At 33.9% G+C, this 26863-nt stretch overlaps 1 protein-coding gene across 1 annotated transcript in view; it reads right to left on the bottom strand.

The window, feature by feature from the left end:
• LOC135136558 (adipokinetic hormone/corazonin-related peptide receptor variant I-like) overlaps positions 1-26863 on the bottom strand; it is a 161473-nt gene that overhangs the window by 89988 nt on the left and 44622 nt on the right. The gene's annotated exons all lie outside the window — the stretch shown is intronic.

The following is a 26863-nucleotide window of genomic DNA, read 5'->3' as shown; positions in this document are numbered from 1 at the left end:
CTTTTGATAGTAACCATTCACGTTTCTGAAGGAAACCTTAGGAAGTAAAAGAGAACAAAAGAATTCTATATATAAATTCCTGAATACAGATATTAGTTAACTGTCTTTAAAAACTCGTTTGCTTTGGTAACAAATACATTGTCTCTATACTACCATATTCGTAAAGAAAAATTAAAAGTTCCAAGTATGAGATTGTCTGCATTGTATAAATTCTATAACCTTGGTTTCTAAGTATCCACCTACTCTATTTATTAACTAATACATCGTTTGTATGTTTTTAAACTACCAAATTCATAAGAAAAAATTAAAACTTCAAGCTAAGATCTTGTATTTTCTGTAATTCTTTTAAAACACTGTGCACAATAAGCTGTAGTCTGTTTTCATAATAAATATTTACTTTATAAAGTTCTAGAATTTAATAACCGTGTGCTTAGCACATTTATCTTAAAACAATAACTGTTGATTTCTAACAATAATACCGTAATTAATTAAATTGTGAGGCTCACTTTAAACGTAAGCTGTATACTGCCACGCTTTCTGCCGCTTCAACGTTTAATAATTCAATAATCACAAGTGTTTTGTTTTTGTTGACACTTGTCGATCCTTTATAAGATTAATTATTACTAGAAAAAAACCTACTGCACTTGTTACTGAACGGAAGAACTGCAACGGGCTATCTACCTACATGTCCAGCAAGGTTATACAGAATTTTTGTTGTTTTTACCCACTAGTTTCACGTTTATCTTATTGAGTTTCAACAATCAGAAAATGTATGTCGTTTCCGAAATGAATTTTGAAAGTCAGACATCGACGATTCTGAATTAATAGCCCTTAAATTGAATTTACATCGACATGATAACTGTTTACCTACGGAAAAAACAATCAAGCAGGAGTCAGCCGTCTTGGCCAGATTTTTAATTAGACACCCGTTATTTTTTGTACGTCCCGATGAAAATGTTGAATAATTTTAAGTACTTATCGATTTTAATCCTGAAGGAAAATTAAAACACAAACCCAACCTATTGTTGAGCATTACCTCTGAATACTGATTTATAAGTCGTTGAAAGACGCGAAAAAACTGAGGCCATTTTTACCCTCCGAATCGACTTTAAGAAACTAATAAAAATTTATAATCACATTTTTCAGTCTACACAAACAGCAATTTGCATTAACTGCTGAAGCTCGTTAGTCTTCTTTTTAGGGTAGTAAAAAGGAGGTAATCCCTACAATTGAATAGGTGAGATCTCTCACTGTCATAGAGTGAGCGTTCACTGGGTTGTGACAGAAATTATGAGTTTTTAATCTTTTTTTATCTTTTAAGAATAAAACATCCAATCCACGTTAAAAAATGATAGCTTGCAGCCATATCGATTTACAAGCATTAAAATTCTCTAACTTTGTTTTGCGCAACAGGTAAACACAAACAATAACATCACTCAATTTCATTATAAATTCATGGAATTTTAATCATACTGACCAGCGAATTTTTACTCCAGCGGAAATCGTTTATGTTTTTGCCATAAGTCATGCTCCTAAATTTAAAAATGATTTTTTTTAACAACGAACAGTATTTTTTAATACTCTAACTGATATGATCGAAAACTTACTTCCATTCAAATTTAATTTTTTTTAACTGTCGGATGGACCCATATTAGACACAACTGTTGTGGTTATGCAGAAATCTTGATAAAAAATTGTGTATAAATAAACCTACATTTTCTTTATCTCTCCTACATTTGTTTGTCTTTAATATTTAATGGCCTCTCCTGAAATGTATTTTTAACTTGGGATTTTGGAAGTCTTTGTTTATATTATAAAAACACAATTTTTTATCAAGGGCCAGAGGTAACTTCGAAATCTTAAATAGGAATCCCGAATTTTTATTACAGATTCGATTCTGCATATAAAAATACGTAGGGTTTATTTAAAACATGTTTTTAGATTCATGACAGATGAGATTTCTTCTACTCAGAACTTATGCATACAATTCTGCAGTAAAAAATTCCACGTTTTCATTGCAAATAATCAAAACTGAGTCGCCACATTATTGAAGGCAACTTGAATGGTGAAATATGCTGAGACATTTTGGAAAATGAACTGCCAACATTATTTGAAAATTTGGGCTTAGAAGTGCGTCAAAATAATTATGTGATTTCAACAATACATGATGATTAAATATTGCCTCTGCATACTGATTTATATATAACTTGTTGAGAGACGAAACAAAACTACGGACATTTTTTCCCTCCAAATCGACTTTAAGAAACTAATAAAAATTTATAATCACATTTTTTTAATTTACACAAACAGCAATTTGCATTAACTGCTGAAGCTCGTTACTGTTTTTTTTTTTTAGGGTAGTAAAAAGAGGTAAACTCTATAAGTGAATAGGTGACATCTCACTGTCATACGTGTGAGCGTTCACTGGATTGTGACAGAAATGATGAGTTTTTGATCTGTTTTATAGCTCGCAGCTCACATCGATTTATCAGCATTAAAATTCTCTAACTTTGCTTTGCTCAACAGGTAAACGCAAACAATGACATCGCTCCATTTTATTACAAATTCATGGAATTTTAACCACACTGACCAGCAAATTTAGAGATTTTCCTAAATGTAAAAATGATTTTTTTAGGAGCGAGCAGTCTGTCGGATGGACCCATGTTAAGCAAAACATTTGTGGTTAGGCAGTTGTCTTGTTAGAAAAATTATATACAAAAAAACTTATACATTTTCTTTGTTCTCCCCTAAGAATACCATTTTTTGTCCTTAATTTTTAATGGCTTCTCCTGAAATCTATTTTTAGCTTCGGATTTTATAAGTTCTTATTTATATTGTAAAAACAAAAGTTTTTAACAATAATGAACATCTCTCCTCCAGCTCAGTTGACTATTGACTGCGGAAAACTCAGTTTTATAGTTTTCAAAATTAAGTATTTTGAAATATATCACATCATTCTAAAGTAAAAAATAACCAGAGGGGCTTCAACATAAAAATCTTGCGGTTTTTCAGAACACCACATTTTCATATTCAGCGTATTAACGTACCCGCTGAGGTAAAACCAAGCCTCATCGCTGAAGAAGGTTTTATTGAACAGATCATCATCAAAATTAGTCAACCACCACTAACAGAACTCCACTCTATAGAAGTTCTAGGAGAATTATTTATTATTTGTTCAGCATTTTGAACTAATTCATGAGTACGCTTTTTTGGCCGACTACTTCTTTTTTTCGCATCAAGCTGTCGGTTTCCCGAAACAGTTTCAAAGAACGATCTAGCGGACATCTAAACATGTTATAATCAAAAAGGCAGGGAAACTCATTTTGAAATTCGTCCCAGCAATCGGCTAAAAGTACTGCCACTGACCTTCAATTTTTTGCCCATTGCGAAAATAAGATTCTATCATGAAAATCCTCTGTTCGGAAATAATTTAATCAAACTACGACCTACGTTCACATTTCCAAAGCCAACTTGACATCGTTTTTGTTTATACATTTTTTAATAGATTGCAGTAAAAATTATGCATAAGGTATACTTTCTCCCATATATTATGTTAGTCCTCCATTTATTACTATGAACGTTAAATTATATGTACAAACTGGACTTTGTTTGTTTAGAATTATGTAGTCAATTTACTACACACAGCAGAATAATTTTCTTGTGTTTGTTTTCCTGTAATTGGGTGATCCTCGTTGGGAAATAGAAAGATTATTACTATTTTGTATTGCGAATTTTCAAGCACTACATCTTTTTCCGTTCATTAAAAATATTAAAATGCCAGAGAAATAAAATCATTAACAACAGACTAAAAATAATGTGTTATTTAGTTAAAAAAACTGACAGTAAATATATACACGTATTTTCCAGATTTAATAAGGATTAATTAATCGGATTATATTTATTTGAGAACAATTAACTTTAAAATGTGAGAGTCATGTCTAGAATTAATTAAAATTAAGTAAATGAGAGCGTATTGTTGGCAACAAAGAGACCGCATAATAGGGAATATTGATCTGAGGGAATAATGAAACTATACGAAGTGTGTCAGTCAGTCAGTCTAAGGGCTACATGAAGTATGCCGTAATTTAAAAGTACCAACATATTCTTTTTATCTAGTATTAGAATGATTATAATTAAGTTAAGTATGATTATCATTAGTGATTTTGCTTAATATGAAATACGGCACATTGTGTAATAATGATCTTGTTATTTATTTATACGTTCCTTCTAATTGCAAACACTAGAATGGAGTCAATTTATATTATTTTATTTTTCAAAATTTTATTTTTTCTCAATCTTATTTTTATAGATACAGTGGAGGAAATTTAAAGTTGGGCAGAACTTTTTGATAACTGTAAATATGACTTTATTATTGTTTGATAAGTACAAAGAATCCTAGGAAACCAGAATTTAAAAGTGTCAAATTTCTTAACGTCAAATTTGTAATTTGATTGAACACAAAATCACCGTGGACATGTTGAAGATAAAATGGGTAATAAAAGCCGCGTTTACAAAAATTGGTGAAAATGTCAGCTTGGTGCCCGGCTTTAAATTTCCGCCCTGTACATGGGTAAAAGTAAAATCTAATTAAAAAAAGTTCGTAATACCTCGTTTAGACTTATTTTTGAACTGAGTATTAGATATTTTAGTCAATAATTGTTGATAGTTTTTACAGAATGTCGTCCGTAAGGTATTCGACAGAACGGTGATTTGCTATATGCTTGAATTACCTTTTGAAAAGAATTTAATATCCATTCACGTTCTTTATATAGTAAAGTAGGCTTTGATGTTTTTTCTTTAAGTTGGATAAACTGCAAGCGAAAACCAACGGATTTATTTACAAATTATATGTTTCGGAAAGACCTGCAACTTAAGGAGTTATTAAAAAAAATTCGTTGGTGTTCCTGAGAAGTTAAATTATTTAAAAAAATACGAATTTAAAGATTATTTGTGACCACTAATATCTGTGGAACTGAAACGTCCTGGTTGATTTTTTAGAATAATTTACCTCAACAGGGAGATGTTTAGCATCCGTAATATTTTAAGAAAAATAAATACAAAATATATTCCCCGCCCACCCACCCTATCTCAATTGTGATGATTTTTCTTATTAGTCGTCATTAGGGGCCAGAGATTAACTGCAAAATTCTTATTTTTTAGCAAGAAATTACCATCTGCAACATGTTCTTAAAAAATTAAGTTCAAAAAAAACTATAATTATCAAGTAAAAAGGAAACCAAAAATTAAGCTCCATCCACCCACCTCAATCTCAATTGCGATCAGTTTTATATGGTAATTTCTTGAAAAGAAATGAGGATTTTGTAACCAACCTCCGCCCGAGTTCAGCTCACGTTGAATAAAACATTCATCACAATTGAGAAGGGGTGGGTGGGTGGGGCTTATATTTTGTCCGATTTTGCTTAATAGACGAAGTTTTCTTTTTGCAACAGGAAAGTGAAAACATGTTTAAGTATTCTGTTGTTGAAAGAAAACTCTATATATAAAAAAAAAAAAACAAAAATTAAGCCCCACCCAGCCGCCCCGATCTCAATTGTGATGAATTTTTCATTCATTGTTTTACCAAATGGCGGAGCTTAATTGCAAAACCCACATTTCCGTGCAAAAATTTATCATTTTAAACACGTTTTAAGTTTCTTGGAGTGAAACACTACGTATAGTAAGAAAAAAAACAAAATATTTGCCCCGCCCACCCACCCTATCTCAATTGTGATGAATTTTTCATCACGAGGGGCGTAGCATAATTATAAAATCCATATTTGCCTGCAAAAATTTACTATTTTAAACACTTACGTTAAAAAAAACAAAACAAAATATGTGATCCAGATTCGTCAAATCAAATATTGAAAATTTTTGGATAAAATAAATATTTTCAGACAGAATATTTTTAAATGAAAGCATAAACTCGGTATGTTTTGGGATTAGAACGACGAAACGCCGATGCTAGAATTTTTGGGATTTTTTTTGGCAATTTTTCAAAAGCAAAATTTTTCAGTAACCTCTATAAAAATTTTCCCACAATTTTGGACAATTTTCGAAATTTAACTAAAGACTCTTTCTTATAAATTTCGACATCCATTTCTTCCATAGATCTAACCATTTTTCAAAAATCGACAATTGAAATATTGAAAATTTTTGGATTTAAAAAAATATATTTTTAAACAGAATATGTTCAAACCTTGCACCGGGAGCATAAACAACCTATGTTTTTGGAATCATAACAACGAAATCTATATCCCAGAATTTTTGGAATTTTTTTTGGCAACATTTTCAAAAGCAAAATTTTTCAGTAACCCCCATGAAAAATTCGGGCAACTTTCGACAATTTTTAAAAATGGCACCGAGAGCGTAAACACGCCATGTTTTCGGAATTAGCATGATCAAATCCGTAGTATAGTATTTTTTTTATTCATCGTCAGCCAGGGGGCAGAGCTTAATTGCAAAATCCACATTTCCCTGCAGAAATTTACCATTTTAAACACGTTATAAGTTTCTTGTAGTGAAAAACTACAATATCTATTTCCTTATCTCTTACACTCAGTTCTTCTTTCATACTCCTTCCCATTTCTCTCATTCTCTCTATTTCTTCACATGCATATCCCTTTCCTTCATAATACTTGTCTCTTTCGTTCCAAACATGTTTTCCCCTTCCGTTCTTATTTCTTTCCAACATTCTTGCAATATTTTACAGTCACCTCTCTCACTAAACTTCTCTTCAAATCCAACGGCCTTTTTATTCGCTTCCACTCTCATTTTCTCCCATTTTGTTTCTTCTCTCACTATATACCCCGGCGTATACTTTTCCTATCCCAATATCCATTTTAAGTATTTTTCTTGCACTCTCTCTATTTCTTCATATTCCCCCCATCCCCAAATCTCAGCCCCGATCTTCTCTTATAATCATGTCCAAATTTTCTCTCTTCTATTCCCCATACTATTCCTATCACTTTGTTCGCTTTTCGGACTATTTCTTGAATATGCGCTCTATCTGAGTTATTGCTGTTTAATGTATATCCTAAGTACTGGAATCCTTTCGCCTGTTCAATTTTCTTCCCTTTCCATGCCCACTCTTCCTTCTCCTTTCTTACTTTCTTTCTTTCCAAACACCACCATTTTTATTTTTTCCACATTCACTTTCAATTCCTTTTTTTGTACGTACTTCTCGAAACTTTTAATTATTGTTTTCATTTGTTCTCTTTTCTTTGCCAAAATCACCAAATCATCTGCGCACGCCAGCGACTACACTTTCTCTTTGCTCACTACCACCCCTCCTGTCTGTGCTTCTCTGAACATTTCATCTATATCTTCTAGATAAGTTGCAAACAATGCGGGACTGCGTGGGCATCCCTGTCTTACTCCTCTATTTGTATAAAAACTCTCGCTCTCTGTTCCATTCACTCTCACCTTACTCACTGTTTCTTCATATGTTTCTACTCCCTTTCTCCTCAAATACTCCCACATTTTCTCTCTATTCACGCTATCAAACGCTGCTTTGAAATCTATGAATAATGTGTACAGTCGTCCACCCTCTTTCCTTATTTCTCTTCCCACTAAAGGCCTCAGGATGTACACATGGTACCATAGTATTAAAAGAAATTAGTAATATATACGTTTCATTCCTTTTAAAATGATATTTTGGCACCGTTTTCTTATTTAACGAGATACATTTTCAAATACAGCTATATTTTTGCATCGGCTTGCAGATATATACAAACAAATGAAAGGGATGCCATTTCAAATGTAATTATGCTGCGATAAATAACGCAGGCAGAATTTCTCTTGAAATCCACCTACACAGCGCTTAGAAATTTAAATTGGTTTACTCACAACTCACAACTGGGAGTTTCCCAATAAAATTTATAACCAATTTTATTGAAACCGAACGCTGTTCTTTTAGTTCTTATGATTTATTTGCTCCTGACGGCAAATTTATCTGGTAAATGTGGGAAATGGAGCATGCCGCTACTAACATGTTGCCACATTATGTCAATATTAAGCACTCAAAAAGAAATTCAGACAATTCGCAATATTTCATTTTGATGTTTTGTGATTGATGTGACAAACAATCACGCACGTTCCTTATGATAACGATTATGGGACGGAAAATTTGTTTCCAATTTGCATCGTTGCTATCTGCGCTCAACGACATGAGATTTCGATACACATGTTTGCGATTGAACTGATTGTGCAATTAGTGCGAAATGGTGATTTTTTGTGGAAATATAATCTCGAAAATCATATTTAAACTTAGTTTTCTAGCAAAGACTACATAAAGCTAAGTATAACAACATATTTATATATTATACAAAATAAAAAGAATTGCCTGAACTAATAACAGTGTTCTCTCTAATATTCCCTATCCACATTTTGATTATGTTGTTATTAGTTACAATACTGAAAAATACGTGTCTATTTTTAGTTACGTTACGATTTAAACGTTACCAATCCTCTACAAAAGAGTGGCTTCTTTAAAGTTTTCTCTTTTTAAGATTTTCTTGATACAAAATCATTTTATTCCTAATTGAAAACAGTGTGCAAAAACATGATTGATACAATGCCGGAAAACGTTATTTCGTAATTCCACAATGAATCATTTTATCCCGCGAAAGTTCAAAGGTAGCTTTATTTTCATGCCTAACAAATGGTGGATGCGCCGGGAAATTTAGATGACGGAAATAATTTATTTTACATTTTCTTCTATATACATACATTTACATTCATTAACCTTAAATTATTAAGAAAATGTTTAAATGTCAGCTGAATTCCCTTTTCATACTATTATAATACGAACACTTATTTTTACAAAGAATATTTTAACTTATGAAAAATAATTACGTCCTTTTGAAGGAAATAAAATTGTTACTTCTGTTGTTTCCAAACAGAAATTACAGTTTTATTCCTTTGTCTATTTATGAACAAAAATAACTTATCTAAAAATATCTCTAGTAGTTGAGTTAGTGGCAATTCTGATCGGCTTCCTCTCAACTACTTAGCTTTGACAAATTAGCTGCTGATAGTTCAGTTTACCATTTTGTCCTTCTAAGCGAATTTCAACTATGATATTCATATATATATATACTAAGTTTTTTATTTACACTTACATCAATTACATGAAAGCATAAATATGAAAATCCAAAGAACTAGTTCAAAAACAAATTAGGAAATAATTATTGTGGTAAAACTAAAGAAACTGCAACTAGCCATAAAAAACAAAGCTGATTAAGTCTCCTAATATTACCATTAATATTGTTACTATTAATGCAATCAACAGAACTAGGCGTAAGTTTGAAGATAAAAAAATTATTTACAGCGATGCAAATATACATAAGCTTCAAATTTTGCATTTTGTTTAAAGCAAAACCCATCACTTATCTCTAATATATATTTCGTTACAAGACAAAAGGTCGCCGCTTTATGAACTAATAAAATCTACTTTCATGTACCGTATGTTAGACAGCTGGATAATCTAGCAATCTGAAAAGCTGGTAAACCTTATGCTCCGTTCATAAATCTTTCATCTACACTGAAAAGCTTATTTTGTTCATTCTACAAACTTTAAGATAAGTCAGACGAGTATAATGAAAAATTTTAAAGTTGTAGCTTGAACATAAAACGTAGACACTAATAAAGATGGAAAAAGATAACACGAAAAATACAGATTGTTTACTTTGAATTTTTTAACGATTCAAAGTTGTGTTTAACATGCTGAATACATAATTTATTCTTGCCTGTTTTGTAAGTGACACTAATATTGGCAAAGTCGGGAATTACACTGATGTTCGGTTTGTTGAATTCTGAATACTCTCGGATAATTAATAAATTAAGAAGAGTAACAAATTATTTTCATGCTGAAATTACATTTACTAAACTGAGAGCCAATTAGTGATATTTGTTTGTGTCCTAAAAACATTTTAACTATAAAATTTGCGACAAAATGTTTGCAAGGGTGTTACAGTAGTGCAGAGAAATGATTTTTGTTTGACGAGTGATAGCTAAGAAAATAAGTAACGAAAGCATTGTAACAGAGTTATTTCGATGAGCTTTCAGTCTCCTGTTTTATTGCCGTAAAATACGAAAAAACGCTAATCGTGTTTTTTTGTTGTACTATTTGCTACAAGATTTATTTTTTATTTCAGAAGAAAAAAATGAGAGAACGGGTGGGTGGGCGGGGCTAAGTTTAACTTTTTTCTAGTTTTACGAGCAAGCAGTAGCCCCGCCCACCCACCCGTTCTTCATTTCAGTGACGGCTCGTAATATTGTTCAGTCCTATCTTCGCACATTTTACCACCACCTACCCACCCTTTATTTCTTTAGAGGGTATGTTATTTACCAAAATCAGTCTTATCTTATCAACTAGGTACAGTCGCGGACAGTGAATTTCGTCCACACAATTCACGCGAATTCACAAAAATTCACTGTAGTCGGTGCTTTATTATCATGATGACTGACGTAAATATTGTCAAGTTTTAGGACATACGTAGACACATTAAAGTGAAAGCAAAAAATCTTTACAAAGACTATATTGCCATGGTTGAAAAGCAAATTTCCAATGACTCAAAAAAAATTTGGCAGTTTTTTAATAATAATAATAATGTTTATTTCCACCGGATACGCACCCAATTACAGAAAAAGAGAAACAATGTGAAGATAATGGTACAAACTGTAGCAATAGGAATAAGGAAAAACAGAAAAATACAATGTTGAATTTATAATAGAAAGCCAGAATATAAATAAAACAATAATAATAATTCTCTAAATAATAAAATAAAGTGTTTACTATGTAACTAAAAAGATAATTATTATTAATGTCACTTGAATCGCTAATTAAGTTAAAATCACTACACATTAAAACAAGTGGTGATCTAGTCCTAACATTTGTTCTGCTAGTACTATAATAGAACGTAGGCCAACTTCGAGCATTTAACCGAGGAATTAAGAATACAATTTTATTGAACAGATAAGTACAGTCAGTTATATTATTAATTAAGCTGTGGAGAGCACTAGAAATTACCGTCTAGTATTAAGTAATTTGCAGTTAAATCTGCTTAGTAATGCGCCATGATTATATCCGCAAGGAGGGTAAATCCCATCAACTAGAAATACTTGAGGAACTTGCGTTGAACTGACTCCAGTAATTGAATGTAAGTAGAATATATGGGAAACCAGATAATAGCGGCATACTCAAGTCTAGAACGTATAAATGACAGTGTCTATAAATAAACCCAAACATAGTATCCGCTCTAGTCGTACTCTCCACAATGTGATTTTTGAAGAAGAATTTACTGTCAAAGACAAAGCCCAAGTCCTTATATGTATTCACTTTAACCAAATTAAATTTTTCAATAGAGTATTCATAAATTATGTTGGTTAGTTTTCTGGAATAAGTAATAATGAAACACTTGTCTTTGTTTAAGAATAACCGATTTTTTATGGTCCACGAAGTTAACATATCCAAATTGTGCTGCAAGATTTCACAATCTCGAAGGGTACTAATAGATAAGAAAATTTTGAGATCATCGACGTACAGTAGCTTTTGACAAGTTAAAGAGTTTACGACATCATTGACGAATATCAAAAAAAGCAAGCGGCCAAGATTGGACCCTTGCGGGACACCAAACGTAGGACAAAATGGCTCGTAAACAAAATTACGGTACTTAACTGAAAGCTTTCTATTCAGTATGATTCAAGCAGCAGGAGCAGAGATTTCGAAAATCCGAAATGATTTAGTTTACGAAGTAGTACATAACGGTTAATCTGAACAAAGGCTTCACGAAAATCTGTGTAGATAACATCTACTTGGTTGTTTTGATCAATAGCCTCTGAAACATACTGAGTAAAACAAGACAGATTCGTAACCGTAGATCTTTTCTCCATAAAGCCATACTGAAAGGGCGAAATTAAACTTTTAACTGAAAAATACAAACTTTTTGAAAAGTTGCAGTAATTTTTAATCATAGACGGATCGCCTTTTTTAATTACTGGAGTCACCGTGGCTTCTTTCCAGATATCAGGAAAATATGAGGTCTGCATAATAAGGTTAAACAGAGAATGGAGAGGTTTTACAAAGATCGATGCACAGTCTTTTACGATAAAGCTGAGAATGTTATCTGCACCTGCGATTAGAGAATCTTTGGATCATTTTAACCCTTCAAGTATTTCGTCTTCTGTTATGTTCTCAGTTTTTATTACAGAGTTGCTCAAATCACTTTGGTTTAAGACACAAGAATAAAAATCATAAAAATAATCGCTTTTATATTGTCTGAGTTTATTATGAAAAAGCACGGAGGTAGAAGAGACCGGAGGAAAGGTGTCGTGAATTTTGTGACACAGACTCAGGCACCGTTTATGACCCTACTTGAAATGCGCGCTGTGCTAAGCTCCACCCTCTAAATGTTTAGCAGTCGTAACCAGTGGCGGGGCAACATATTTTATGTTGACTACCTTATATATAAGTCTCTAAATGTTATTATGATCTTTAGTTATAATCAAAGTTTATTCAAATTAAAAACACCAACAACACGTCCAAAACTAAAAGAGCACAACTAAACTCAAACTCAAGAACGAACAGTTGCTTATAAACAGCACGTGTTACGTGATAATACACCACTGGAAATCCAAATCCTGTCAGCTGTTGAGTGTAGGGGCGCGTTTGCGTCGGGCTGGCAAATATTGGCGCCTTGTTCAAATAAGATCATAACCGGTGTCTGACCGGGTCTTGAACGATGCCAGAATCGTTACATTGCTAGCATACGGTACGCTCCCTCCGGTCTTTTCTACCTCCGTGTGAAAAAGCGATTTCAAATGTAGCATCTTGAAAGGCTCCGTGGGGGGGGGGGGATATATTTTTTTTAAATTAAACTTAATGACACATACCTCAAAGATTTTGTTTAAAACTTGATAAAATTCAAAACGTGCCGTATTAACGTTAGTTACGTTTTCCAAAAAAGAAGAAAATTGGCAAAATTTTTGAGCAAGATTCTGGCTCTGTTATCTAAGTTGGTTGGAAAATCAGGTACATTGAAGTGACCGAGAACCACAACATTGTCCATATGAGGTTCTTCAACAGCAATAAATAATTTCAGGAAAAGCTCATAATCATTGAGAGAAAGTCCACCTAAAGGTTTAATTTTTAAAGTTAACGTGAAATGCGATAAATCAATTTCGGAACATATAAATGTATTAAGAACTGCAACAAGAACTTCACCTTCTTTTGTGACATTAGTTGCAGCAGAATTTCTATCTTTTCTATACACTAAACAATTATTATCTGGAAATAATTTGCTATTACAATAGTTTCCGATAGTGTGATAAATTCAAAAGAAGAAGAACAGATATTATTATACAAAGTAGGAACTTTTGAACGCAGGCCAAGTACATTCTGGTAAAAAAAATGAATATTTAGTTTAAATGGCGAATTATGCGAGGAACATCACCGAAATGCCAAATCGTCAGTCCCGTTTCATCATTGCTGATTGTTTCGAGCATTTGAGATTTTAGTAGCTTCAAGTTTTCGACTTGTTTAGGTATTTTATCGAAAGACAACAGAACGTTTTTATACATATCTCTAGTGCTGAGATTTTTAGCGCATCTAATTATGTTTAATAGCTCCACTTCAGACTGAAGGAAGACCTTAATTGGGCGACAGCGACTTTGAATAAATTTACCTGATCTCTGTATACGAATGTTGGCGGTATTCACATCACTACTAGCTACTTGTAGGATGTTAGAGATTTCACCTAGGGACCTTTCAAGGTGGCTTACAACAAGAGGGCCACGGGTAGGTAAAAATGAATAAAAATATGCTGCCGATAAAAGAATACCGATTCACAAAAACGCGTGGGGGTGGATAGAAGGTTAACGTTGATTGTAGTTTTGTGAAACAATACTTCAACCACGGTAACAGATAAAGGTCAAAAAATAGACCAATAATGTAGCTCAGAATAAGCTACAAATCCGTATAACTCACGTCAAAATAAAGCACAGATGATCACTTAAAATAGTTGAAAATCAGCGGAGCAATTTGCACTGTACACCCACACTAATCGCACACTTCATAAAGTTAAGATTAAGAAGGGCGGTACTGATATACCCTTCACTATGTTCGTTGATGATATGAATATCTCAGGTCCTACAAACATCGTGCAAGCATTGGCCAAAGTTTTCAGAGCAGCGTATAACCTTTAGTCAGACAAAGTATCCACACAAGCGTATATTTCTTTACGACACGATGTGTCATTACTTCTTGTTTTTGAGCAGGAGATTCTCGAGGCAATTAACAAACTAGGCCCAAATTAATAATTACAGAATGCGCTTCTGTTCTAGTGGCTCCGCTTATGTTTTTAATTAACTTATGCCCAAAAAGTGCGACCTTCCCTGATGAGCGTAAAAAATCCAAAATTGTTCCTATTTTCAAAAGCGGTGACAAAAATAAAGTTGAAATATTTCAAAAGCGGTGACAAAAATAAAGTTGAAAATTATGGTCCAGTGGCACTGATGAATAACTTCGCCAAGACGTTTGAATATATTATCTACAAACAAATGTTATTCCAACTTAAGAATCCCTTAACGGAAGTGTAACATGGTTTTGTACCTAGTAGATCGACGGTAACTAATTTGTGCGAGATTACGCAATTTATCTCTAACGCTACTGATTCTAATTGTCAAACTGATGTGATCTATCTATTCTGTTCAAAAGCTTTCGATAAACTAGGTGACAGAATACTCTTGTCTAAGCTTGACGTTGCACCTAAATTGGTAAAATTTTTCTCCTCTTATTTACCTGAACGTAACGGACATACATCCGAAGAATTTGGGGCAATTTCGGGCGTACCTCAAAGTTCATTTCTTGGGCAGTTGCTTTTTCTTAATGACATCGTCAATGGCCTAAATGTGCAATATTTCTTATATGCTAATGACCTCAAAATATATTCTAAAATAGACAGCTTGGAAGACTGTGAAAATTTACAAAGAAATCTTGAATTAACTGTCAATTGGTGTCAGGCAAACAGGATGCCTATTAATAGAAAAAAGTGTGTGAGCATGACTTTCGGACTGAAAAAGAATGAGATATTGTTCAATTATAAGATAGGGGAGATACTATTGAGTAGGCCCAAACGAGATTATTAGAAAGTTCTCAGCACAAAGTCTGACAGATCGAAATAAAAGAGCTCGAGTGATATTTTTGCACAAATTAATAAACTCCACATTTGACTGTCCGAATATACTCGCGCAAATAGATTTCCATACCAGTGTAAGACTATATCACACTAGGTGCAAAAATTTATTCTATCTTCATGTTCCCAAAATAGACGTGTTAAAATACTCGGCACTGTATACAGTGTGTGAATTAGCTAACCATATTCACAATGAACTTGATTTATTTCACTGTACGATCAGAAAATTAAAGAAAGTGAATTCGCCAAGTAAATGATAAATTGAACTTCGAATTATTAGGTGCATTTTAAGTTGCATGTTCAGTAATTGGAGCTTGACTCTGTTTGAGCATGCTATATAATAATAATAATTAATATTGTGCATCATTTATCATGCTTCTATTCAGTAAATAACTTTTTAATTTTTTTAAATGAAATAAATTTCGTTGACGAATGAATTGTTTACATAGAAAAGCCTCGTGTTTAAGATGTTAAATAAGAAATATCAATTCTAAATGTGAAGTTAAACAAAATTTTGTTAAAACTAAGAATCGAATTAAAAATGTTCTCTTGGTTAATTTCAACCCAAAAAAAAATATTTAAAAATGTACACTATAATATGATTCATTTATTTAAATATACAAAACATCAACAAAATTAAACATTCACTCTTCTCTTTTAATTAAAACTAAGTTCCGTTACAAACTCCCCCTCTAAACAACACAGACGGCCCTCCGGTGTTGTTTAGAATGAAACATTCTTTTTAGGACGACCCCTCTTCCTGGTATTAAGGGCGTTAATATATCACTTCTAGTCCTTTCAACAAACGGGCTGAGGTCCGCGGCGTGCTAGCGTCCAATTCTTTCTGGAGGATATGTACAGCTTCCTAACTCGTAGGTTGTAGGAGAAGCAATTCGCAAGATCATATAAGGACCATCCCTTTTTGGGTCAAGCTTTGAAGAGAATCCACTTTTGGAGCTACTGAGAGTATGAGATTTCAAGAGAACCTTGTCACCCTTCTTGAATACAGCTGGTCGTCGTCGGGTTTTCTGGACATCTTGTTTCTTGCAATTTCTATCCATTGCCTCAGACAGAGTAGGAGCTAGCTTCTTTAAGTAAGGAGTTATTCTTGGTATGAAATTTTCTGCATCAATCACTTTGCGTAGATCATATACAGGAACATAAGGAGTTTGTATCTACCTACCAAATATGAGAAACGAAGGACTATATCCCGTAGAGTCGCAACATGTAGAGTTTATGGCGAATCGAATGCTGCTCAGGTGATGATCCCATTCTGAGTGGTGATCTTGAACCAAAATGGCTAACTGAGTCTTCAATTCGCGGTTCTTCCGTTCAACAGGGTTAGTCTCTGCATGATACAAAGGAATGAACGGAGTTGTGATACCAAAACAATAAGTAATTTGCTACATTACATCACTGATAAATTGTACGCCGTTATCAGAATTATTTTCCTCGGAGTGCCAAACCGCAGGAATATTTCTTCGATGAGAATTTTTGCACAACATTCAGAGTCAGCTTTTACTAATGGGAAAAGTTCTACCCATTTTGAAGCAACATCCTCAATTATTAGGATCCATCGATTCCCCCTGGGAGTTGCCGGTAGAGGGCCAAATAGATCTACAGCCACAACTTCGAATTTCTGGGGTTTGAAGTAGGCCCGCAGGTTGACGATTCTCTGATTTATATCTCTGACATTCCATACAACCTTTTACATGGCGAGCAATATATTTTCTCATATCTGTGAAGTAAAATTTTGAAGAGATCTTTTGAAGGGTTCTTTCGATGCCGTAGTGTCCCCCTGTAGGCGAATTATGGTATTGGTCCAAAACATCTTCACGCAATTCTTTGGGAATCACTAGCTGGGGATCTTCAGAGTCCACATATGGGTTTAAACGGAAGAGAACACCATTGTTCAACACATATCCCCTCCCAGACCATCTAGACATCTCTAACGGATCTTCACCTTGGAGAGATAATATAATAATCTTGATCTCATCATCCTCCATTTGTTTCTGTCGCATAGATTTAGCATCGTATGACGGTAGGTCAACACTAACGAAGTAGCTCTGTACCTTTTCTTCTTCATCCGAGCAAAAAGGTCGAGACAACAGATCAGCTACTACGTTGACTTTATCAGGAGTATATACAACGTCCATATTCATACCTTGAAGGCGAAGCGCCCAACGAGCCAAACGACCCGAAGGCGATTTTGAAGTCAGCAACCACCGTAATGGTTGATGATCCGACGCTATAACCACTTTCGCACCTTCTAGATAATGCCGAAATTTTTCTACAGCCCATACTACGGCGAGCGCCTGTCTTTCGGTAGTTGAATAATTTTTCTCGCTGTCCCTTAACAAGCGACTGGCGTATTCTATTGGATGTTCGTCGTATTTCTCCCCCTGGAGTAGAACTGCACCCAAGGCGTAACAACTTGCATCTGTTCTAAGGATATACGGCTTGGTCTGGTCGGCTTGAGCAAGGACTGGAGCGGTAGTCAATCTTTCTTTTAACGTCTCGAAGGCTCTTCATTCGGTTTCACCAAACTGGAAAGACGCATTTTTCTTAAGAAGATTAGTTAAGGGACGTGCAATTTCGGAAAACTCTGAAACAAACTTGCGATCCAACTACAAGTCTGAATGAAACTTTGCAGCAGTTTGCGATTGCTGGGAGGTCTCAACAGTTTGATAGCAGCTTTCGTCAGGGTTAGCTTTAATTCCATCACTGGTCAGTATATGTCCGAGAAATTTGACCGAGTCACAGAAGAACGAGCACTTCTCACGTCTAGCACGAAGACCAAACAGTTTTGAACGCGAAAACACTGTTTGTTAATATATTATGTGCTTCTCGAAAGTTTCTGAAAGTACCAAGATGTCGTCTATATATACGAACACTGCAGTGTCATTCAAACCGGATCTAAAACTATCCATGAATCGAACGAATGTCGCGGACGCGTTTTTCAACCCGAAAGGCATTCGATTGAATTTAAACGTCCCAAATGGAGTCACAAAGCAAGTTTTGTCACGATCTTCTTCTGCAACAGGAACTTGCCAGTAACCTGCTTGTAAATCAATTGTAGACATGAATGGTGTATGTTTAGCGGTGTGAAGAATATCGTCTATTCGTGGCATTGGACAACTATCGCTTACCGTTACTGAGTTTAGGTTACGATAATCTACGCAAAGACGATAGCTGTCTCCTTTTGGAGTTAAAACCACAGGGCTGGGCAATGGTGACTCGCACTCTTCTATAATTCCTTGTGTTACTAATCGATTCAATTCTTCACGCAGGAATTGCTTCTTTGGTCCGTTCAGCGGGTACGGTGGTACGGAGATTGGTACAGCATTTTGTGTGTTAATTCGATGCGTAGCAAATGTAGTTTCTGCCCCTTGTTCGAAGATGGTGCTATTCTTCTGAAGTAAGGTGTTTATTTCATCTTTTACCGTGTCTTTAATCTTCTGAGCTTCATTTTGACATAGGGTTATGGGATTAATGTTTACGGAGTTTGTTTTAATTCCATATTTGAAAGTATGTTCTGGTTTATCTCTAAAAAACTAACACTCGTTTTGGAAATCTATACCAATGTTAGCCTTCTTCAAGAATTCCCGCCCTAAGAGCGTATGGTTCTGGGTTAAATACGGCATTATAACGAAACTAGTTGGAGTTATTTACCAGTAGTTTCTTATCTCTAGGAATTCCGTCAGCTAATGTTACCACTGCATCCATTGTTTCAAACTTAACTCCCTTATCTTGTAACACCTTGTAGAGGGTGTGACCAGCTATGTTCCATTTTGATCCCGAATCGGCGAGTCCAATTCCTTTTGCACCTTTCACTTCTAAGGGTAGGATTGGAGCGTCGCAGCTTGCTTCATTTTCTAAAGATAGCCGTGAGAAGTCAAAGAAGTTAGTTTTGACGTCTGCTTTTTCTTTGCATTTCGGGCAGTTCCATCTGTAGTAGCCAGGAGTGCCACAGCCATAACACTTAGGTTTTGATCTTGCTGATGTTGACTTTGACAGTTCTTTATCATCGTTTTCTTTTTCCAGTTGGCGACACTCATTCTTTAAGTGGCCAAATTTTTTGCAATGTTCACAACGAGGTCGTAACTTCTTTATTCGCATTCCGTCCTGGTTTGTGTTTCTTTCTTGTTTGCGAAACGAGAATTCACGAAACGATTGTTCTATTTCGCGGGTACACTTAAGCAAACCTTTGAAAGAGTTTATTTCACTACGCGTAAGTCTCTTTCGAATCTTCAGAGTTAAAAGTCCATAAACCATATCCAGCTGCATTTCTTCTGCGACACTATATGGCAATTGAGCGATTAAAGCTCGAAATTTCGCAACGAAGATATCAGTGGCTTCGTGTTGTGTTTGCTCACGAGCAAAGAGTTCTCCGAAGACTGCAAGAGGGGGTAATTTCCTCGAGTACACTTCTCTGAGGATATTTACTGCACTCTGCCAGTCTTTCGTCGACGATTTGATTCCTTGCCACCAAGTAGCAGCGCTAAACTCGAGCAACATTGAAAGACCACGCAGTGCATTTTCGTCACTGATATTGGTGCAGTCTTTATATGTTATGATGTTAATAATAATAATAATAATAATGTCTTTATTGCCCAACAGAATTTCCATTTAGAGGACAAATTAAGTTAAAGTAACAACACAAGAATTGACGAAATAATAATAATAATAATATGGTAAAACAGTAAACTAAATAAAACTAAATTAAACAATAATGTGATACTTTCAAGCAGTTTTTAACAAACAAACTAAGTAAATAATGCAATTAATTAAGATGCCCTAAAAATAAATTAATTAATTAATTAAATTGTAATGCAAATTACCTTATGAACAAAAAACATAACAACTATCTCGCAATATTTCATTAAATAAGATTAATTGGTTCCAAAAAATATATCATCATAGAATTTGTCGGCAGACCGACACATATTAGTAATTGGCGCCTTTCGTAACAAGTTAGTTTTGGGTGTTGGTAAATAAAACGTTGCTGAATGTCTTGAGGATATGCGGGGAACATAAATATTAACGTTCGAAAGAAGATTCACACAGTCAATTTCATTATGAATAAGTTTATGCATAAATCGAGCATTTAAGTGGTTTCGTCTCTCAAGCAAGGATTTAAAATGATGCTCTTGGAGCAATGCATCATAGCTGATATTCCTCTCAGGGTATACACCATGAATTTTGAACGAAATATACTTGAGAAACCGCCACTGAATTCTTTCAATATCTAACTGTCTATTCAAATAATAAGGTTGCCAGACAATGCATGCATACTCTAGTTTACTTATAACCAAGGCAAAATACAATACCTTAAATAGCATTATGTTTTTGAAATTAGCAGAAACACGCATAATAAAGCCTAAGGTTTTAGAAGCAGCGGAAGTAATGCTGTCATTGTGTTCACAAAAACTTAAATTCGAATCAAATAGTACCCCAAGATCTTTTATCTTATCAACAGAGTTTAGTACAACACCATCAATGTTATACAAAGATGAAACATAATTTACCTTACGAGTATATCTAACAAAGTTACATTTATCCCGATTAAGTTTCAGACCGTTTTGAGTACACCATACACTAATTTTGTCCAAATTCAGTTGTAACTCTTCGGCATCTTCAAGATTCATGACGCGAGAGAAAATTTTAAGGTCATCAGCAAAGGCAAGCGTGTTGCAATTTAAGCTTGAAATCAGATCATCAATATATAATACGAATAACAGGGGGCCTAAGTTTGAACCTTGAGGGACCCCAGAAGTTGATACATATGGGGTATTCCATACCAAATCGACCACTTTTTAACCCGACCCCTTTTGATATGCCTGAAAGTTTTTCTTCCTTTTCTATCCTATAAAAGACGTTTCTCAGAATTTTTTCAATTTTTTTTACCCGACTCAAAAAAAGTTATGAATTTTTGAAAAAAACCGCTCATTTTTTTTTGAACTGCTAGAACTTTTTCAAAAATTGACCGTTTGGGACCGTTTTTTTTTCAAAATTTTTGTTTTTAAATGTACTTTTCGGAAAAAAATATACCAAAATTTTTAAAGTTCATCTTATAAGAAATTTTTCAGTTTTTTGAGAAAAACCATCAAATTTTCGAAGTTCGCCATTTTTTATTTTTTATTTTTTTTTCTCATAAAAAACTTCAATCAATTCTCCAATTATCCCCACTAATCCCGGAGTGGGCCGATTCTTTTTTCTATTTTTTTTATTTAATTGAAAAAAAAAATTTGTTTATTTTCAAAAGAAAAAAAAAATTTTTTTTATCTATATTATTTATATTACAAAAGAAACATAATTAAATGATTTTCAGGTAATATATTTTTTATTTATAATCTTAATCTACGATTAATATGACTGAGATTCAAATCTTAATACGTCAATCGGATCGATAAACTAGGGCTGACAATTACAGACTTACCTATAGCCAGTTTATTCGATACACGCAAGTATAGTGAACCAAGAGTTATAAGGTTATATGGCCATCATAAAATCATCCCATTGTGTCGAAGTTAAGTTGTTTACAATAGAAAAGGTTTTAGGGTCGTAAATAACGTGTCCACTGCAGCTCGACCGGCTCTTGAGGTTTCGTTCAGGGGCGGCTTTCACTAAATATGAAAATCCACCACTCCACTATTTCTTTACTACCTGCAGCCGCTGAGGGTTCCGAAATAACCACTCGCTTTGAAAGCCGGCCCTATTAAATATGAGCAAGAAATGTTTAGAAGATGATTTATTGTCAACCGGTAAGCTTAGTGCGAACCACACAAAGGGGGTATTTATTTGCGGTCAACTACTTTTATGATGGCCATATAACCTTATAGGTCTTGGTTCACTATATGTTCTAATCCATAAATCTATACGGTTGTCTTAAATTGAGAGTTAGAACATAACCCATAAATCTTCAGTGCGTTTTAGTATTGAATTAAAGATTATTGTCATTATATTTGATTAATAAAAAGAACAATTTTCTCTAGTTTATGAACATTCTTCTGATTCATTGTTTTAGAAGCGATAATTATTTTGATTATACTTATCTACATTTATCAAAATAATTTCATCGAAACATTATGGCATCAAATAAGCAATTCGATCGATGTTGTAATCCTTATTATATTATATATATATATTATAAATAAAAAATATATTACCTGAAAATCATTTAATTATGTTTCTTTTGTAATATAAATAATATAGATAAAAAAAAATTGTTTACTATTGAAAATGAAAAGATTTTTTTTTCAATTAAATAAAAAAAATAGAAAAAAGAATCGGCCCACTCCGGGATTAGTGGGGATAATTGGAGAATTGATTGAAGTTTTTTATGAGAAAAAAAAATAAAAAATAAAAAATGGCGAACTTCGAAAATTTGATGGTTTTTCTCAAAAAACTGAAAAATTTCTTATAAGATGAACTTTAAAAATTTTGGTATATTTTTTTCCGAAAAGTACATTTAAAAACAAAAATTTTGAAAAAAAAACGGTCCCAAACGGTCAATTTTTGAAAAAGTTCTAGCAGTTCAAAAAAAAATGAGCGGTTTTTTTCAAAAATTCATAACTTTTTTTGAGTCGGGTAAAAAAAATTGAAAAAATTCTGAGAAACGTCTTTTATAGGATAGAAAAGGAAGAAAAACTTTCAGGCATATCAAAAGGGGTCGGGTTAAAAAGTGGTCGATTTGGTATGGAATACCCCATATTCATTGGATTTAAAACCATTATAGAAGACGTAGTTTATCCTGTGCGAAAGATATGAATCAATCAGTCTAATGAAAGATGTCGCAAGACCAAACGCACTGAGTTTATTCAATAATATCTTGTGATCAACCGTGTCAAAAGCAGAACTGAAGTCGGTATATATAACGTCTATTTGACCTCCTCTATCCAGTTCTTCAGAAATAAACTGTGTAATAGTTATCAGATTGGTTGAGGTGGATCTACGTGGCATGAAACCATGTTGATTTGGAGAGATATACCGCTGCGTCCCGTTGAAAATAGCTCTATAAATAATAATTTTCTCAAAGATCTTAGCAAAATTTGATTGGATGGCTATGGGTCGATAGTTTTTGAGAAGTGTATTGTCTTCCTTTTTGTGGACTGGAACAATTTTTGCGCGTTTCCAAAAAGTTGGAAATGTTGACGAAGATATAGCTAGATTGATGATATGTAATAGCGGTTTTGCTAAAGCAAATCGAGCATCATATATGAGAAAGCTTGGGATTTGGTAATCTCCAGCTATATGCTTGAGTGGAAAACGAGCCATGATTTGAATCAATTCATCCTCAGTTACGGATTGGAGGTCGAAACAAATGCGATTGGTATGCACATCTTCATAATCAACATTAGATCCAGAAGTAAATATACCAGAAAAGGAGGAAGCAAATGCATTAATAATTTCTTGCGGTGACTGATATGCTAGATTCTGATGGTACATTATTCCAGGTATTCGCGTTATTCCTTTCTTCATCTGAACATACTTGTACACTTCTCTCGGGTCTGATAGTATCGACTGTTCAATCTTACTCATGTAGTTACTGTACGCAAGGGATATCTGTGATTTACAATAGCTACGCAATCTTTTAAATTCATTAAGGTGAACTACGCTACCAGAGACACGCCATTTTCTTCGGCACCTATGCTTAAGTTTTAAATTAAAGATAATATCAGCCGTGAACCATGGAGGAAAAGTGGAGCGATTTTGGTATAAAATGGGACTGAACATTTAATAGTAGAATACAGGAGATCATAAAAAGTTTTAACAGCCTGATTCACATGAGTACATTTAGTTACAGATGACCAATCAGTGCACCACAGATCGTCATAGAGTTTATTAAAATTAGCTTTGCGAAAGTTGAAACGATCACTATTTACTGCTGGAAATGGTATAAATTTATCAGAATTTTCCAAATCAATAGAAACTGACAAAGCTGGATGATAAAAATCTTCTTTAACAAAAGGATATTTAGCATGATCCACAAACATTGGACGCTTTAGATTGGAAAAAATTAAGTCAAGCAGTTTTCCATCATTATTAGGAATATTGTTGTGCTGGACAACATCAAGTGAATTAGACAGATTCTGGAGTATTCGAAGTTTGGGACATGTGTTGAAATGTTTGTTATAAGTGGGAATATTGAAATTACCAATCAGTATAAACGGTTTGCTAATAAGGAATATCTCTAAAGCTTCAAGAAATGCTTCATAATCGGCAATGGGTAGATCAGGCGGTATATAAACAACAATGAGAAAAAATACAAACTTATTCAGAGAACATTTACAAAAAACAAAATCAATTTTTGGTACCAAGTCAGCTAATTCCTTCATGGTTTGAACTTCAAAGATTATTTTATTAGAAAGAGCGACAATGACTCCACCACCATCAGATTTGTTAGTCAAGTTACATTTTCTGTCACAACGTATGACACTATATTCAGAAGGAAAAAGTTCACTATTTTTGACCGATGCATTTAACCATGATTGAGTAACGACAATAATATCATAGAAAAGTTCACATGCGTTAACATAAAAGGTATGAGTTTTACTACGTAGGCCACGGGTATTTTGGTAATAAATATAGAGTTTATCAGAAGTACTATTGGGCAAAGTCAGTTTAAAGATCTAGCAGATATAATAGTGGGAATTCCATTTCTATATTTGAGTGACAGATTCTGTTCTCCATTGGCGAGTCGGGTATTGAGTTCAGCTTTAGTGTTTCTGTAGAGAGCAATTTGCATTGGAGTTTTGTCAGATGAGATAAAGATTCCGTTTAAATCAGGTGTAGACTTAAGTTTAGAAGCATTGCGTAAGGCCTTGTTTACAGGTGTAGGTGAGGAAAATCAGATTTTCAATGGGCGACAGCGGTTTACATTGGTAGAATCAAATTTCCCAAGTCTAAACAATGAGTATTCAGTTTCAGCTATATCTAAAGTACTAAAAATTTGAGAAACTTTGTCAGCATCTAGGATATGCTGATCCTTATTAGAATTGACCATGTCTTCTTTGCAGCCATATATCATAATGTTAGACTTTCTTTTTTCACGTTCAGAAATTTCCTGAATAACTTTTTCAATTTCTAACAATGAGTTGTCATCACGCGACGCTTTATTTTGAGTGGTTGATATACTGGTTTTTAGCACTTTAATTTCGTCCTGCAATAATACAATAGCACTCTTCAGAGCATTTAGATCACTTCCCAGTTCAATGCAGTATTTACACGACCAGGATAATCCTGATTTTTGATGGATTTTTCTTGCCTCAGCAGTAGAGACACCTGCACAATCGATTTTATCTATCCTTTTGCAGACACAGCAATTGACAGATTTGTGTAATTCAACAGTGCTATCACAGCATATACATTTAACTGTATTCATAGTTAAACCTTGTCAGGAAAAGTAGAAAACAATAGGAGAAAGAAAAAGTATAGGACAAAAGCTTAACACCAACGGTGCCGGTCGTGGTGTCTTTCAACAGAGAATATAGGTAGATGTTGTCTAGAAAAGCTTCTACATCAGCGTCATCTGACCCATTAAATCTGGCACTACATTTAGCAAAACTACCTGTAGATCGAATGTAAGAAGTTGGTGATACGCTTCGTCGTGCCTCGGACTGTTGTGTAGTTGCAGCTTGCTCCTTAATTGTCGATAGTAGTTGCTCAAATTGGTCAGCCGATAGAATAACTTAAGCTGGAATATTAAGTTTCGGCGGCATCATGGAATTTTGCACACAATTAAGCGCGAATGTACAATGGGGTGCTTCGGGCCACTAGGGGGGACGCCAATTATAATATGATTCATTTATTTAAATATGCAAAACATCAACAAAATTAAACATTAAGATACTATTTTCTATCTGTCAACATTTTTTCTAATCAGCCAACTCTTCTCTTTTAATTAAAACTAAGTTCCGTTACACCACTCAATTTTGCTTATTTAATTTCATAGAACCAAAATAAAAATTCATCAAAAAAGACTACAATACCATCTCTGTTGTTAAGTACGGTACTGTCACTTTAAACAAGCATACAATTATATTGCTTTGTATTTTTACTGTCTAGCCGGCAAAGAAAGCTCAACCAAATACTCACAATTATTTAAAGTAATATTTTTTGTTTCCGCTATTCTAGAAACACGTATATTGCCGAAGTTCCTTTGCTTGTTTTAAATGGTTTGGAGAAATTCCATCTGAACTTTCACCGAGAAAAACATAAAAACATTTCAAACAACATTTCTATGCAAAACAAGAATGTCTTTTTTGTAATGTTTAAACATGGACAAATTGTTTTAGTAAAGATTTTTGAACAATACAAACCGCAATATATACGGACCGGCAGAAAAAAACGACCAACCTGAAATATTTCGCAGGATGTACAAATTAGTTGAAAAAGAGAGACAAATAAATGGAGATTTATTTTAAGAAAGTAACAGAAACAGTGCAATATTTCAAGGTGGCAGGAGTTTTTACCGGTTAGTGTAGAAACTTTCCAGTGAGTAAAGAAATTGTAAGTTTATTTTATGCATCGCATGTTTTCTGTTTTGCGCGCTGGCTGTGGTTAAATATTTAATATATTCTTAATAGAACGAAATGTATTTGGGTAAATAAGCTGTGAAGCTAGGGTTCCGAGTTCGTTTTCGTAATTCGTATAATATTTAAAGAATTTTA

This window comes from Zophobas morio, unplaced genomic scaffold (assembly GCF_036711695.1).
Source record: "Zophobas morio isolate AGI-343-1 ecotype UQ-CSIRO unplaced genomic scaffold, CSIRO_AGI_Zmor_V1 ptg000026l, whole genome shotgun sequence".
In the NCBI taxonomy this organism is placed as follows: domain Eukaryota; kingdom Metazoa; phylum Arthropoda; class Insecta; order Coleoptera; family Tenebrionidae; genus Zophobas; species Zophobas morio.
The sequence above is the reverse complement of the archived record's forward strand: the minus strand, read 5'-3'. Positions and strand labels throughout refer to the sequence as shown.